At 43.6% G+C, this 12,756-nt stretch overlaps 1 protein-coding gene and 1 non-coding gene across 2 annotated transcripts in view; one reads left to right on the forward strand and one right to left on the reverse strand.

The window, feature by feature from the left end:
- The first annotated feature begins 386 nt into the window (after positions 1–386).
- Positions 387–12,756, forward strand: part of ZMYM2 (zinc finger MYM-type containing 2) — an 80,793-nt gene continuing 68,423 nt past the window's right edge. The window contains exon 1 of the mRNA XM_039863414.1: positions 387–796. The gene's annotated coding sequence lies outside the window, so the exon portion shown is untranslated. The remainder of the gene's footprint in view (positions 797–12,756) is intronic.
- On the reverse strand, positions 10,712–10,830 carry LOC120603026 (5S ribosomal RNA). Its single transcript, XR_005652940.1, has one exon. It is a non-coding gene; the product is annotated as a 5S ribosomal RNA (ribosomal RNA).

The following is a 12,756-nucleotide window of genomic DNA, read 5'->3' on the forward strand; positions in this document are numbered from 1 at the left end:
GCGAGGCCGGGAGGCCGGGTGAGGACGCGGGCGAGGGGCGCGGGGTCCCTTTCTCCGGCGGGCGGTGGGGGAGGGGCGCGCGGGGTCCCCGCGCTGCCGGGGCGGCCGGGGCGCGCGGTCCGCGGCGCCGGGGGCGAGGGTGCGCTCCGCCCGGGCCCCCCGCGCGCTCCCCGCCCGATCGCGCTGCGCGGCCCTGGCTCCTCACGTATTGTTTGGCTGGGTCTCTAATGGCGGACGGGGAGGCAGCGCTGCCGGTCGCCGACTGCAGGGGGGGGCAAGTCTCGGGCCCAGGGCAAATGCTTGGGGCAAATGTGGCAGATTTCGGCCCGGCGGGGACGGGAGCCGCCCGTACCTTGGAATCGGTGCTGGGAGCGACGGCGGTGACGCCGGGTGGGCCGCTTTGGGGGAATACCGTCTCCTTGCTGGCGTCGAGGCAGCGTTTGCCCTGCCCCCGCTCGCTTCCCGGGAGCAGGCTCGGTGCCCTCCGCCTCCTCCCTCCAGATTCTGCCTTTCACGTGGGTTTTGGTCCCAAAGACATGTTTTACGCCGTTCCGCTCCGCTTTACGTACGAGAGGTGGTTGGTCCCGGGCTGGGCAGTGATAATAGAAAAGCCGAACCTCTTTGACCTCCCAGTCCCTTCTGTGCCCCCTCCCGGCGGGGCGGGCCTGGTCCTCCCACCTGGGTAGATTTGTTCCTGATCCGTTTCTCGTTTTTCCTCTTCCCCCAGGGCCGGGAGTCGCCTTCAACCCTGCGTGGTGCATCTTTGACAGAAAGTGAGGAGGAAAACACCCCCATTGTGAGTCCTTTGCCCCTAATTGGTTGCTCTTAGAGGACGTTGTCAGGTTGTAGGGGTTCAGCCAGGGGACTGGTCCGTCCCCGTTGTTTTCAGGGGGAGGAGCTTTCTCTGGGGTGGCAGCTGCCCCCTGGGGCCAAGCCCGGGTGATGGCTGGGGAGGCAGCTGGGAGTGGGCGCCGGCGCGAGCACCGCTGCAGACGTCGCTCCTGCTGCTGCAATACCAGCCTCAGCGACCAGACGACGGGCTCCTGCAGCTGCTCACGTTACCCGGGAGGAGGGTGCGGGGAGCAGGGCATATTTCTGGTGCCCTCTAGAGTTCCACAGTGGGAATTGAAGTTGTTTCCTTTTAAATGCGATGCGAGCAACCATCTTTAACATTTTTTTTCTACCTTCGCGATGGATAATTGATGGAAGGGATTGGAGAAATAGAAGAGAACCATTTAACTTTTTGTTTGTGTCTGATTGCAAGCGCACATCCTGACTCAGGGCTGACGAGAGGGTCGATCTCTTCCGTGTCTTCGCTTAGGAAAGGGCAGAAGTCTACTCTGGTGGTCCTCCTAGCTCACCGACCAGCGCGCTACTCACACCTGTCCGCTGCTCTGGTGACTCTGGGTTCCCATCTTCCGTGCTGATTGCTCTTCACTCGAGTCATTCTTAAGTGTGTTATCTGAGAGTTATTATTTACTGCTTGTAATTTGTTGGTTTTAAGCCAGTCTGGTAATGTACTAGACAGGAAGATTAACATAACCAGTGAAAATTCCCTCAGTTGCTATTAGTTACAAAATATCAGTGCCGTTAACACTGGACACATTGTATCTCTTGAGTCCATTGACAGTTGATACTATAACTTGTGGATCTCTGCCAGAGTCATGTCATTAGTGTAGTAGTTTATACTTAGATGTTTAAGCCCCAAATGGGTCAAAAGACAGTGACTTGATAATGACTATTTGCCGAATATCGCTTATGAAGGATGACATGAAGATGGCAGCTTGTATAAGAGGGTACCACTCTGACACAGTGCAGGACACTCAACATGTATTATTTCCTTTAACCTTAGCCAGTAGCCTGCACGGTAATAAAAATAGCATGTACTGAGCCCCCACTGTATGCCAGCACAATTCTAAGCTGGATTTTAAAAAAAGTTTATTTAGAAACTTTGAAATTTATGAGTGAGAATCATCATCACGTGTCCAGACTAATTTTTAACATGTGTTAAGTAATTTAATCCTCATGAAAACCCAGTGATACAGGTACTTTTTTATCCTTGACTTGTAGAGGAAGAAACAGGCATAGGCAGGTTTGGCGAAGCAAATGATTTACACTTAAGCAGTTTGATTATAGTGCCTAAGTTCAGCGACTGTGCTATCCTGTTTTAAAGTGCATAATATGGTTGTTTTACAAATTTAGAAATTGAAACAGTGAAAAAAATCCAAGGTTAGAATCTTTTCAGCCTATATGTTCTTTTCCTAGAGAACAGCGTGTAAACAAATATAAAATGCTTGGCTCTTACCGAGTACCTTTAAAGAAAAAATAATAGAACCATAGGTATCAATTAGGTTATTTTACTGACTTATTTCAAAACTAACAGGCCCTATTCGAATTAGAAATAATACATTCTCTTTTTCAGCATGTCTGTATAATTTAGAGTCTATACTTTCTTATGTGCTGCACCTTGAATGAATATGACTTCTCTAATAGGTTCAAAGCTCTTTTCACACATTAGATCATTCGTATATAATGGATCAGATCTTTCAAACAGATGGGCAGTTTTTATTTTAACACCGCGTATTTTCTGAAAAGATTGACCTTTATCAGATTTTTTCCCTTGGTTCTTAGTTGTGATGTTGATAAGGAGAAGCTTTTTGATTGGTTATGTGTAGTAGAAATTTAGAGATGAGGACATACAAAATGTATAATCAGGACATTTCTGTAGTGTCAACACATGTAAACTGATGAAAGCGTGGTTCTTTCAAGTAATGCCGAAATGCGGTTCTTGTCTTGCTTAATAATTTAACTCGGAATTAAAAATTCCATTACTTAAAAATACCCGTTATTGATGCTTCAATGTGTTAGTAAGATGAAGGTAACTTGACAATTTTTAATTGACCTTACTAAAGAAGTTCTTTATTATACTTACGTCTATTGTAAGTATACTTTATTATATTTATTACTATGAGTTAGGTGCTATTAGATGTATTTAGGAACTATTTTGACAGTTAAAAATACTTTGCACATACATGGCATCTTTCCTTAGTGCATCGCGAATAGTATGTGTCGCCCTCCTACCTGTCCTTTTAAACAGTTGGGGAAGAGATACAGGGTGCTCCTTACTTTTCCATGTTCTACTGTTGTATAATCTCATGGGTGGGACTTCTGGTGAGACAACTCTGAGTCGCTCAGACATCACACCGATGCTGCTACGTGAATGTCTCATACTTTTGCGTGGATGTGGAGCTTGATACCCCACCTTTGTACACCAATGTTCACATTCTTAAAGTTTTGTTATATTTTGCCCTTTTTTGAGATAAAGTGAATCTTCAATCAGTTGCTGTGGTGTTAGTGTAATGAAAGAACATGTATGAAATTCTAGAGCTCTGTCGTCAAAAGGTGTGGAATAAGTAGAAATGTTAGATTTTTTTGTCTTTCTGGGGATTAACATCTGTCTCTGCCTCATTTAACAACGTCATTAACGTGTATGTTATTATGTCGAATAGCATTTATTACAAGAAGACTTCGTCATGTTCCACTTGCAGATTTTTTTCGGGACTGCAAGTGAGCCCAAGCAAAAGCATGTTCTCCCATTGGATTCTCTAACAGTATTTTATGTAGGGCATTTTAAGTCAGGAAACCAGTAGACAGATTGCTTTGCCTTCATACATTTCCTTTTTTTTTTTTTTTTAAATTCAGTTGGTTAATTTTCTTCTATTTCTGTCAGAGCATAGAATTGGGATTTTAGAATTGAACAGGACTTTGAACTATTCAAATCTAAAAGTTCTTATGCACAACTGCCATATGTAAAGATCTATAAAGTTGTCAGTGAGAAAAACTGTTGTCGGATAAATCCATAATTTTGAACTATGGGGGCTCTGGGTAAAAATCGTAGTTTATATTTTTTATTTTGATTGTGTACCAGCAAGAAAAACGTTTTACATAGTTGGAGTTGCAAATTTATATATCTGCAACATGTTTTTTAAACAAGTCACTTTGTTATCTTAGATTTCTTTTATTAAAATAGAGCTGGGAAGAAAATTATGAAGGCTAGCACCAAATACTTGCTAACGAGTTGGTCATTTTAAAGTGTGCTAAAATTTAGATTATAACATTTGTTATTTTATTGGGTATTTTAAAATATTATTGTTTTGGATCAAGTTTTACACAACACTTGAAGCACTTTGGAATGTGATTAATTGAATGAGACAAATTATTCAGTTCTTTTACTTTATAGCAATGCCATGTGTGTATTACTTTTGCTGTAGTTACGTACCTTGTCTGGGTTTATTTTTGTAAGAATCAGGAACTGAGTTTGCAAACCATTGAAAAATCTGTTTTCTCTAGAGATTAAAAAATGTGTAGAGCAGTTTGCAAAATCACTTGATCGCATGACTATTTGGGATTTGTTCTAGTTCTGTTTTAACTTTATAGCAGTTCATTGAAAATTGGAAGTAATAAAATTAAAGGGAAATTCATGGTCTTTGAAAGAGGGTATGACGGTTGGGGGTTTTATTTTTTCTGATTTGATCAATGTCCTGCAAGTATTAATGTTTATTATTTCAAGAAATGACTTGAGAGTAAACTTAGGTATTAGGGTAAATAGGTAATGAATAATTAATAGACTTGATTTAGAAAAAGTTGTATATTTGTTTTATTGTTGCATGTTACCTTGTTTTTGTTTATCCTTCTTGAAGAATTACCAAATTACTGTTAGAGCATTTCACCCATTTTCTTTGATGTTAATAGGTTGCCAAAGATTAAGTTTATCTTATTTCTCTAGAGATTCTAGATTTTTTTTCTTTATAGTGTTCCTTGTGAATTTGAAGTTAAATTTGTTTTTGTGAATTTAAAGTTTAAAGGTTAAAAAAATACAGTTAAAACTAATACAATGTTATATGTCAATTATATTTCAATTTTAAAAAGTCTTAAAATATTTTATTCTTAAATTATTAAATGTTTAAGTATGATTCTGATATAAAAAGTTAATGTTAAATTGTAACTTTAAGATAAATTCACTAGAAGTAGTGTTGCAGCCTCATATTAAAAAAAATTTGCAAAAGATCTGTTTAATTCTTGCAGTAAATTTATTTCCTTCTAACCATTTAGGTTGGATAGGAAAAATACTTAAATGATTATTTTAAGTAAAATCATGATGCATGGTTAGAAGTTTCAGACAGAAGAGAGTTTGTAAAATGTGACTGATTCTGCAAGGCAAATTATTCAGTTTTCATACCGTGCGGCAATGCCATGTGTGTATTACTTTTGCCGTAGCTACCTACATACCTTGTCTGGGTTTATTTTTGTAAGAATTTGGAACTGAAATTATGGTTTTCTAACCTAAAAACGCTTAAAGAAACATTTCTCGTAACGCTGGAACAGCGTCATCGTCATTCATTCCAGAGGCGTGTGTCGCCTATGAAGAGTGATGTTTCTGGGACCAGACAGGATAGTCCGGCAAATGGGTTGGGGCACTGCAGAAGGCATTGATTGATTCAGCCGGGGTGCGGCGCAGCACCTCTGCATATCGGGGAGTCCTAAGAGATGTGTTCTGCTCACACTTGGTCTGCAGTCTCTTTGGCTCTGTCCAGCTGGGCATTTCATGTAGACTCCTAATGCTACACCCCAGGACCCTAATTGGGAATTAGTAAGTTTTTGGTTAGGCCCAGTGATTATCAGATTAGTGAACTGCGTGCTTTCAGTTCTTTAGAACTAAGAAGGTGTTAGATGGAAGTGAAAATTTAGGTTAAATGAAAATTTTATTTTATCCTTTTGTCTTAGATTTATATTATATTTGTATTCTTTGAAGCTTGTCGTATTTTAATTATTTTAATTATTTCTGGCTCTAACATGCTATCAGAATTCACGTTCATGGTTTTATGTTTGTTTGTTTTAAAGTAATGGAGATTCGGCCCTATTTTAATTATATAAAATTAAACCGATTTTAGCTTTAAAACTATCATTACTTTGAATATTGTCTCACTTTCTATTTTCGTCAGTTTTAATATTGTATAGTCCTGTTTCTTCATCAAGTAGGTGTTGACTCCTGCCTAGGAAAGTCATTCCGTTCTGGATCTCCAGTTTTATGTCACTCATCCAAGAGACGCTTCTGTCCCAGTTTGTCTTTGTCCCCCGTGACACACGCTCTGGACTGCCAGTGATTCCTGTTCTCTTCCTTCGTGTGTCGCATTTCTGTCCTCGATGGCCTTGCCCAGCGTTTTCATCCTGGCTTCCTCCTGGATTTCAGTGTTCATTTGTCTTTCCCTCTCCTAAGTCCTTTTGCATTTAAAAACTGTCACACAAGATCTGCAGAAGCATCCTGTATTTCAAGTCTAATTTCGCTCTACTCAGATATGGCATATCCAACGTTTAGGAAACGTGAATTGGGTGAGATGGCCTGTGGGCGTGGCTCTAGTCGCATGTTGGGACCTCGCACGGAAAGGGAACTAGTGGGACTGAATTTTGCAGCTTTTCTGCCAAAAAAGAATCTGTTTTTGTCACTTCAGCGTTGCTAGGGGATTTGCTGCATGACATGAGTTTGAGTCAGGTTGGTGTTCAAATCTGCCCTGCTCACGAAGGAACTTTCGGGGTGATGAAAGTATTCTGCATTGTGGTGATGACTACAGAAGTGTATAAACTTACTAAAATTGATCAGTTTTCACTTAAAATAAGTAAACTTTGTTATATGCAAATTTTGCCCCAGTAAAACTGTTAAAGCCCAACTTTGCTCCCGCTATTTACCAGTTCGTGATCTCTGGTAAGTCATTTAACCTCTGAGCCTCAGTTTACTCATTTGACAATTGAGTATAGTAATGCCTCCTTTCCTGAGATGGCTGCGAGATGAGGATTAAGAGTAGTATAGGGTAAGTGACTGAGCAGTAGCGGGTGCTCAGGCCCAAAGACTGTCTTACTAATATTCTGCGTATAGACTCTTATCAGCAATTGACATTTTCCACACAGTCTGACGTTCTTGTAAACCCTTCCTTGTCCTTACATGTTGTAAAAGTCTTCAGCTGGTTAAGGTTTGAATTCTAGTGGTCAGTGTATCAGACCAGTTCACTGGTCTCATTCCGTGTAATTGACGGGCAGTGTGGTGTCATGGAAGAGATGCACTTCACTTCCGGTTTTGCCACCTGTGTGCCTGCTACCCGGTAATAGAATAGTTTATCCATCTCCAAATTGAAATGATAATGCATGCAAGTTACCTGTTATAAGATACGTGTTAAGGCAGTTTCGATGAGCATGGTATGTCTTTTGTAAATAGTAGTTGTTATTATTGTATTAGATTTGTGACGAAATTGAGAGGCAACAGAACCTAAGTCACGAAGGGATGGCGTGACGGGGAGAAAGATACTGAGGGCCTTTGCTTCAGAGCTTTAAATGTTTACTAGGTAATTCTAAAAAACTACATCGAATTATAAATGATAGGTAGAGTTGTCTATTTAGTTTCTGAAATTTGTCAATTAAGGGAGGAAAAATGGGGTTTTTTTTTTTTTTGGTATGCCTCCATGTATTTTTTTTTTTTTTTGTATTCCTTTGATTTTTAAAACCAGTCAGTGAACGTCTGAAGAACGTGTCCCTGGGAAAGAATTCTGGTAAAAATTGCCATGAGTTTCAAGTCTTATGAAGCAGAGGCAGTAGATTTTTATTTAGTAATAATCTGTGTTGGACAAGTAGATTCTTAGTACTTGAAGGTTAGCCTTTTTTTTGTCTACTGATGTGGATATTGTTTCTTTAGGTGTGGTGAGGTCCAGCGATGGAGCTTTGGAACTCACGAAAGGGAGTGAGTTCACAACCGCTCCGTCATCTTTGTGCCAAGGAGAAGGTGGTGTCAGAAACAGTCATTAAACGAGGCCATAGAGTTGGAAGTATGAGAATAAATTAACGTTTGTTTCCCAATTAACATATGTGGTTGAAGTTGACTTGCACTCGGGGAGAAGGAAGTGTGGGTTCACTCAGCTTCTTTGATTGCGGGTTAAGCGGGGATAGGGTGCAATACCGTTTTGTTGGGGACTAAGATCAGGCCGTGCTACTAAATCATATAGACTGAATGTGGAGGTGATGAAAAATCGTGAATGAAGACATAGGGTAGAGAGATTTTTATTTTTCTTGTTTCGTATTTGAGGGAATTATCTTAATTTTCTGTTTTATAATGGGGAAACTGAGGCTCAGGTGTGCAGTGATTGTCCTTCGCACACAGGAAACGAGGGAGGGAGGGATAGAGCTAGAATTTAGTTGGGCAGTGGGGGTTTAGCGGCAAAAAGCAAAAAACTATTTATTCTCTCTTTATTAGGGAGAGGTATTTATTCAGTAACTGGTAATCGGCCAGGCACTGTGGGACACTGAGGTAGGCAGTGGGGACATAGTCTTTGCCTCGTGGACCTTCAGTCTGCTGGGGGACATAGCTTACAGGTAAACAGTTGCAGACAGGAGGGGTGCGGCGCAGCGAGCGTGGGCCGGGCAGACCTGAGTCAGGCCATGGAGGGCTGGGGAAGGGTTTGCGAGGGAGGGTCTTGAGGGAGTGACATTTAGGCAGAACGGGAGAGAAGTTCAGAAAAGGACCTAGGAGGCAGAGGAAGAGCAAGTGAAGGCCCTGGGTGGCGGCGGGGGGCGGATCTTTGTAGAAGGCTCCTGCTGTAGGTGGCCCCTTGGAGGGGGATGAGGGGGGCAGGTGCTGAACCCAGCCACGCGCAAGCCGGGCGTCAGGGGACAGTGCTCCGTTTCTCCAAGGTGTCCCAGATGTTAGAACGGCTCTTCGGACGCCCTGGGGAGCGGGCCAGGCCGGGCTGGCTGGTGTCAGGGCCAGAGGGCTCAGAAGAGCTGGATGGCAGGGGCGGTTTCAGGATTATCTTGGAAGTGGGTAGGACCTGGAGGTGGCGTGGCTGTAGGTGAAGGAAGGAGGGGAACTTGAGAATGAAGTCAGCGTTCTGGTGTGAGCAGCGGGACACGGGACACGTAACCTCCCCGCGGCGATGGCCGAGGATGCGTAGGTGCAGTGAGGATGAGTCGGACCCCAGGGGGTGCCTGCAGCTCCCACACTCTCCACTGAGGTAGGCCACGGAGTCCAAGGAGTCGGGGGGTTCCCTGAAATCTTCGGAGTGGGCGAGCGCCCCAGAGATAGTTGAAATTACCTGAAAGTAGCTTACAGTTCAATTTTGGTCCCCTGGGAAAGAGGACCAAATTCCTTACCCCTAGAAATTCTACGCCCTAGAGATAACCCATATAATTAATTGATTTATTCATTTATTTTTTTAGATCAGAAGAGATTTTTGTTTAGACTTCATCATAACCCTTAAATGGGTTTTTGGTCTATTAATTAAATGATTCCTATCGGCCTCTAAAGCCAGAGTAGCATTGTTTTAGATGTCTGATAAAAATATGTTAAGAAAATCGTGTGGCTAGACTGTAGGCATAATCTTATCTGTCGTGTCATCTGTCACCGATCCCTGGTCCTTTTCCGCACTCTGCCAGAGATTAGTAGTATCATCGGTTTAGCATGTTTTACTGCAGATCCTTTTTGGTCATGCGCCCATGAGAATTACCCAGTACATTTGCGTGTGCATGTTAAAAATATGTATACTATACGTACCTTTCTGCAACGTGCTTTTCTCACTTAGCTGTATGTCTTAGATTTTTTTCCCATCGTGATATTTCATGGCATGGATTTAACAGTTTAGACATTCCGTTGGCGGACATTTAGTCTATTATCAATTTTTTGTTACAGATAGCGCTGCAGGAAATACATTGTGTAGTAGCTTCCTTGGGTCCGTGTGTGTTTTCTCTAGGGGAGATTCTGAGCACAGACCTGCCGAGTCGGAGTACGTGCGCATCGTGTGTCTGAGCAGCCAGGCCGCCTCCCCCGGGGCCGCCGTGCTGACCGCGTTGCCACCGTTTCTTCGCGTTCTTGCCAGTGCTGGGTGTTATCAAATAGTTTAATTTGTGTTCTTTCTAAAGTGTGAATATCGATTCCTATATCTGTTCCGACTCTATATGTATATATGCTTTTTCATTTTACATATTTTTACACCCTATTTATGGTGTTTCTTTGCTATAGAAACATTTTATAATGCGATGGGAAAACCTGTTTCACTATTGCGTGAAATAGGAGTAAGTAACAGACGCGCAGAGACCTTTATGGGAGAAGTGGCGAAGCAACACCGTGGGGCACGCAGGGAAGCCGGGATGGAGGGCGCCCGGGCGGGGCCCTCAGTGCTGTGACCGTGTGGTCTCCAGACGGACCTCCAAAGGCAGTGAAACCCCAGCCAAGTCCCAGTGCGCGTGGCACCAGTCGAGAAGGCGAGATGGGTGCAGAGCGAGCAGCCCTCCGCTCTGTCCCCGGACCCTCCGCAGCTCTCTTCCCGAGGGGCCACCCACCGACGTCGCTTTCCTAGCTGTCTGTCTAGAGGCGGCCTGGGCGTGCGTGTGAGTCCACGTGCATGTGCGTGTGTACCTCTGCGTGTGCGTGTGCCTGTCCCGTGCCTCGTTTGCACTTCATTTCGGTGGAAGTGGTTCCGTGTTAGTGTGTACGTCCACTCAGAGCCACCTCGGGTTTCCGAGGCTGCATAACATTTCATTGTGTCTTTATCACCGTTCGTTTTTTTTTAAAGCTTTCTTCTTTTTCCCAAGTATTTGCCTCCTCGCTGTCCCCTTCCTTGAGTCTTTTTCTATTTTTATTTTATTTTGATTTTGATTTACTTATTATTTTTGGTGCCTACAGCACCTGGTCTTCCTAGGTGGTCTCCCATCCAAGTACTAACCAGGCCCGACCCTGCTTAGCTTCCGAGATCAGACGGGATCGGGCACGTTCAGGGTGGCGTGGCCGCAGACTGTCACCGTTCATTTTATCAGTTGAGAAACGTTTAGGGTGTTTCAGTCGTTTAACTTGACGATAAGTGCTCTTTTAATTTCGTTCTTAAGCATGAGGTAGCATGTGGACGGGAAGGATGCCTAGAAGTGGGTCGCTGGGTCAGAGGAGTCCTTTTGAGGTGCCCCCGTAGAGGCCGTGCGCATTCACACTGTTGTGGGGCACGAGACGCCCCCCCCACCCCACCACCCCGGCAAGCCCTTTGCTGTGTCAGCGTGCTAAGCGACACCCGATTATTCATATACTTCACATAAGCGTTTCTCTGAAATATTTCACACATAAAGAACCATTTGTGTTTTCTCGTGAACTGTGTTTCCTTTTTTTTTTTTTGCCCTTTCTTCTCTCTGCGTGTTGGTTCATCTCGATTGTAGGATCTCTTTGTCTTCAGTTTCTTTAGGGTATGAGTTGCAAATATTTTCTTCCTAGTTAATCATTGTATTTGTCTTCTGTTTTTTTTAAAATTCTGGTAAAATATACTAATGTAAAATTTACCATTTTTACTGTTTTAAGTGGCATTAAGTACATTCACAGATGTTTTGCAAGAATCACCACTGTTCGTTTCCAGAACTTCACCATGTCAGGCAGAAACTCTGGGCTCGCACAGCAGGAATGCCTAGGACCCCTCCCCCGGCTCTGGGCGGCCGCTCCTCTTTTATCTCCATGAATTCGCCTGTCCTAAGTATCTCAAATAAATGGAACCCTAAACTGTTCACCCTCTCGTGCCTGGCGTATGTCATGTAGCATGGCGTTTTCAAGGTTCGTCTGTTGGTCACAGCAGGTGTCAGAATCCCTTTCTTTTCAGGGTGAACAGCGCCCCCTCGTGCGTCTGCACCTGCCTTCCGCTCCTCCCCACTCCCCGCACCCCTTCACCTGTCCGCCGAGCCTTGGCTGTTTCCATCCTTTGGCCGTCGTGAATAGTGCTGCTGTGAACATTGGTCCCAAGTACCCATTTGAGTCCCTGCTTCTCACCTTGACAAACCGGAACTGTATACCCAGTAAACAAGTCCCCGCCTGCTCCCCTCTTCCGCCCCTCGTAACCGCCCCCCGGCCTTCGTGTGAAAGTTGGCTTCTTGAGTGTGATCGTACAGCTTTGTCTTTTTCTCTTAGCCCCGTGTCCTCAAGTTCATCCATTAGCGTGTGATAGGAGTCCCTTCCTTTTGATGGCGGAGTAATCGTCCATCGCACGCGCCCCATTTCGTCTGTCCTTCCTCTGCCCGTGGACGTTTTGGTTGCGTCCACCTCTTGGCTTTGTGAGCAATGCTGCTATGAGCATAAATGTGCAAGTGTCTCTTTAAGATCCTGCCTTCAGTCCTTCTGGACAGATACCCAGAAGTATCTGGGGTTGCTGGATCGTATGGTACTTCATTTTTTAAGTTCTTCAGTAACCGCCATACTGTTTTCTTTTGCTGCCCCTTTTTACGTCCCTATCAGCAGTGTACTGGGATCAAGTTTTTTCAGCCAGCCAGTTTCTCACCAACACTTGTTACTTTTGTTCGTTTGTTTTGACGTAGCCATCCTAATGGATGCGAGATATTTCCTGGTTTTCATTTCATTTCTCTAATGACTAATGGCATAAAAATGATGCATCTTTTTATGTGCCTATGGCCATTTGTGTATCTTCTTTGGGGCTGGAGAAGTATCTAAGTCCTTTGCCCTTTGTTCGTTTGTTTTCGTTCTTGAGTTATAAGAATTCTTTCTATGTCCTGGATATTAATCTCTGATCAGATAGACGATTTGCAAATATTTTGTCCCATTCCCTTGGTTGTCTTTTTATTCTTTTGGTATACTGTTCTTTGCACAAAAGTTAAAATTTTCAGCTTTGCTGGTGAGTTTTATACTTTCATATGCTTTCCTGTTACTAGGTAGTGTCCTTGGTTTCAGCTCGAACA

Source organism: Pteropus medius, unplaced genomic scaffold (genome assembly GCF_902729225.1).
Source record: "Pteropus medius unplaced genomic scaffold, Ma_sr-lr_union100, whole genome shotgun sequence".
NCBI lineage: Eukaryota > Metazoa > Chordata > Mammalia > Chiroptera > Pteropodidae > Pteropus > Pteropus medius.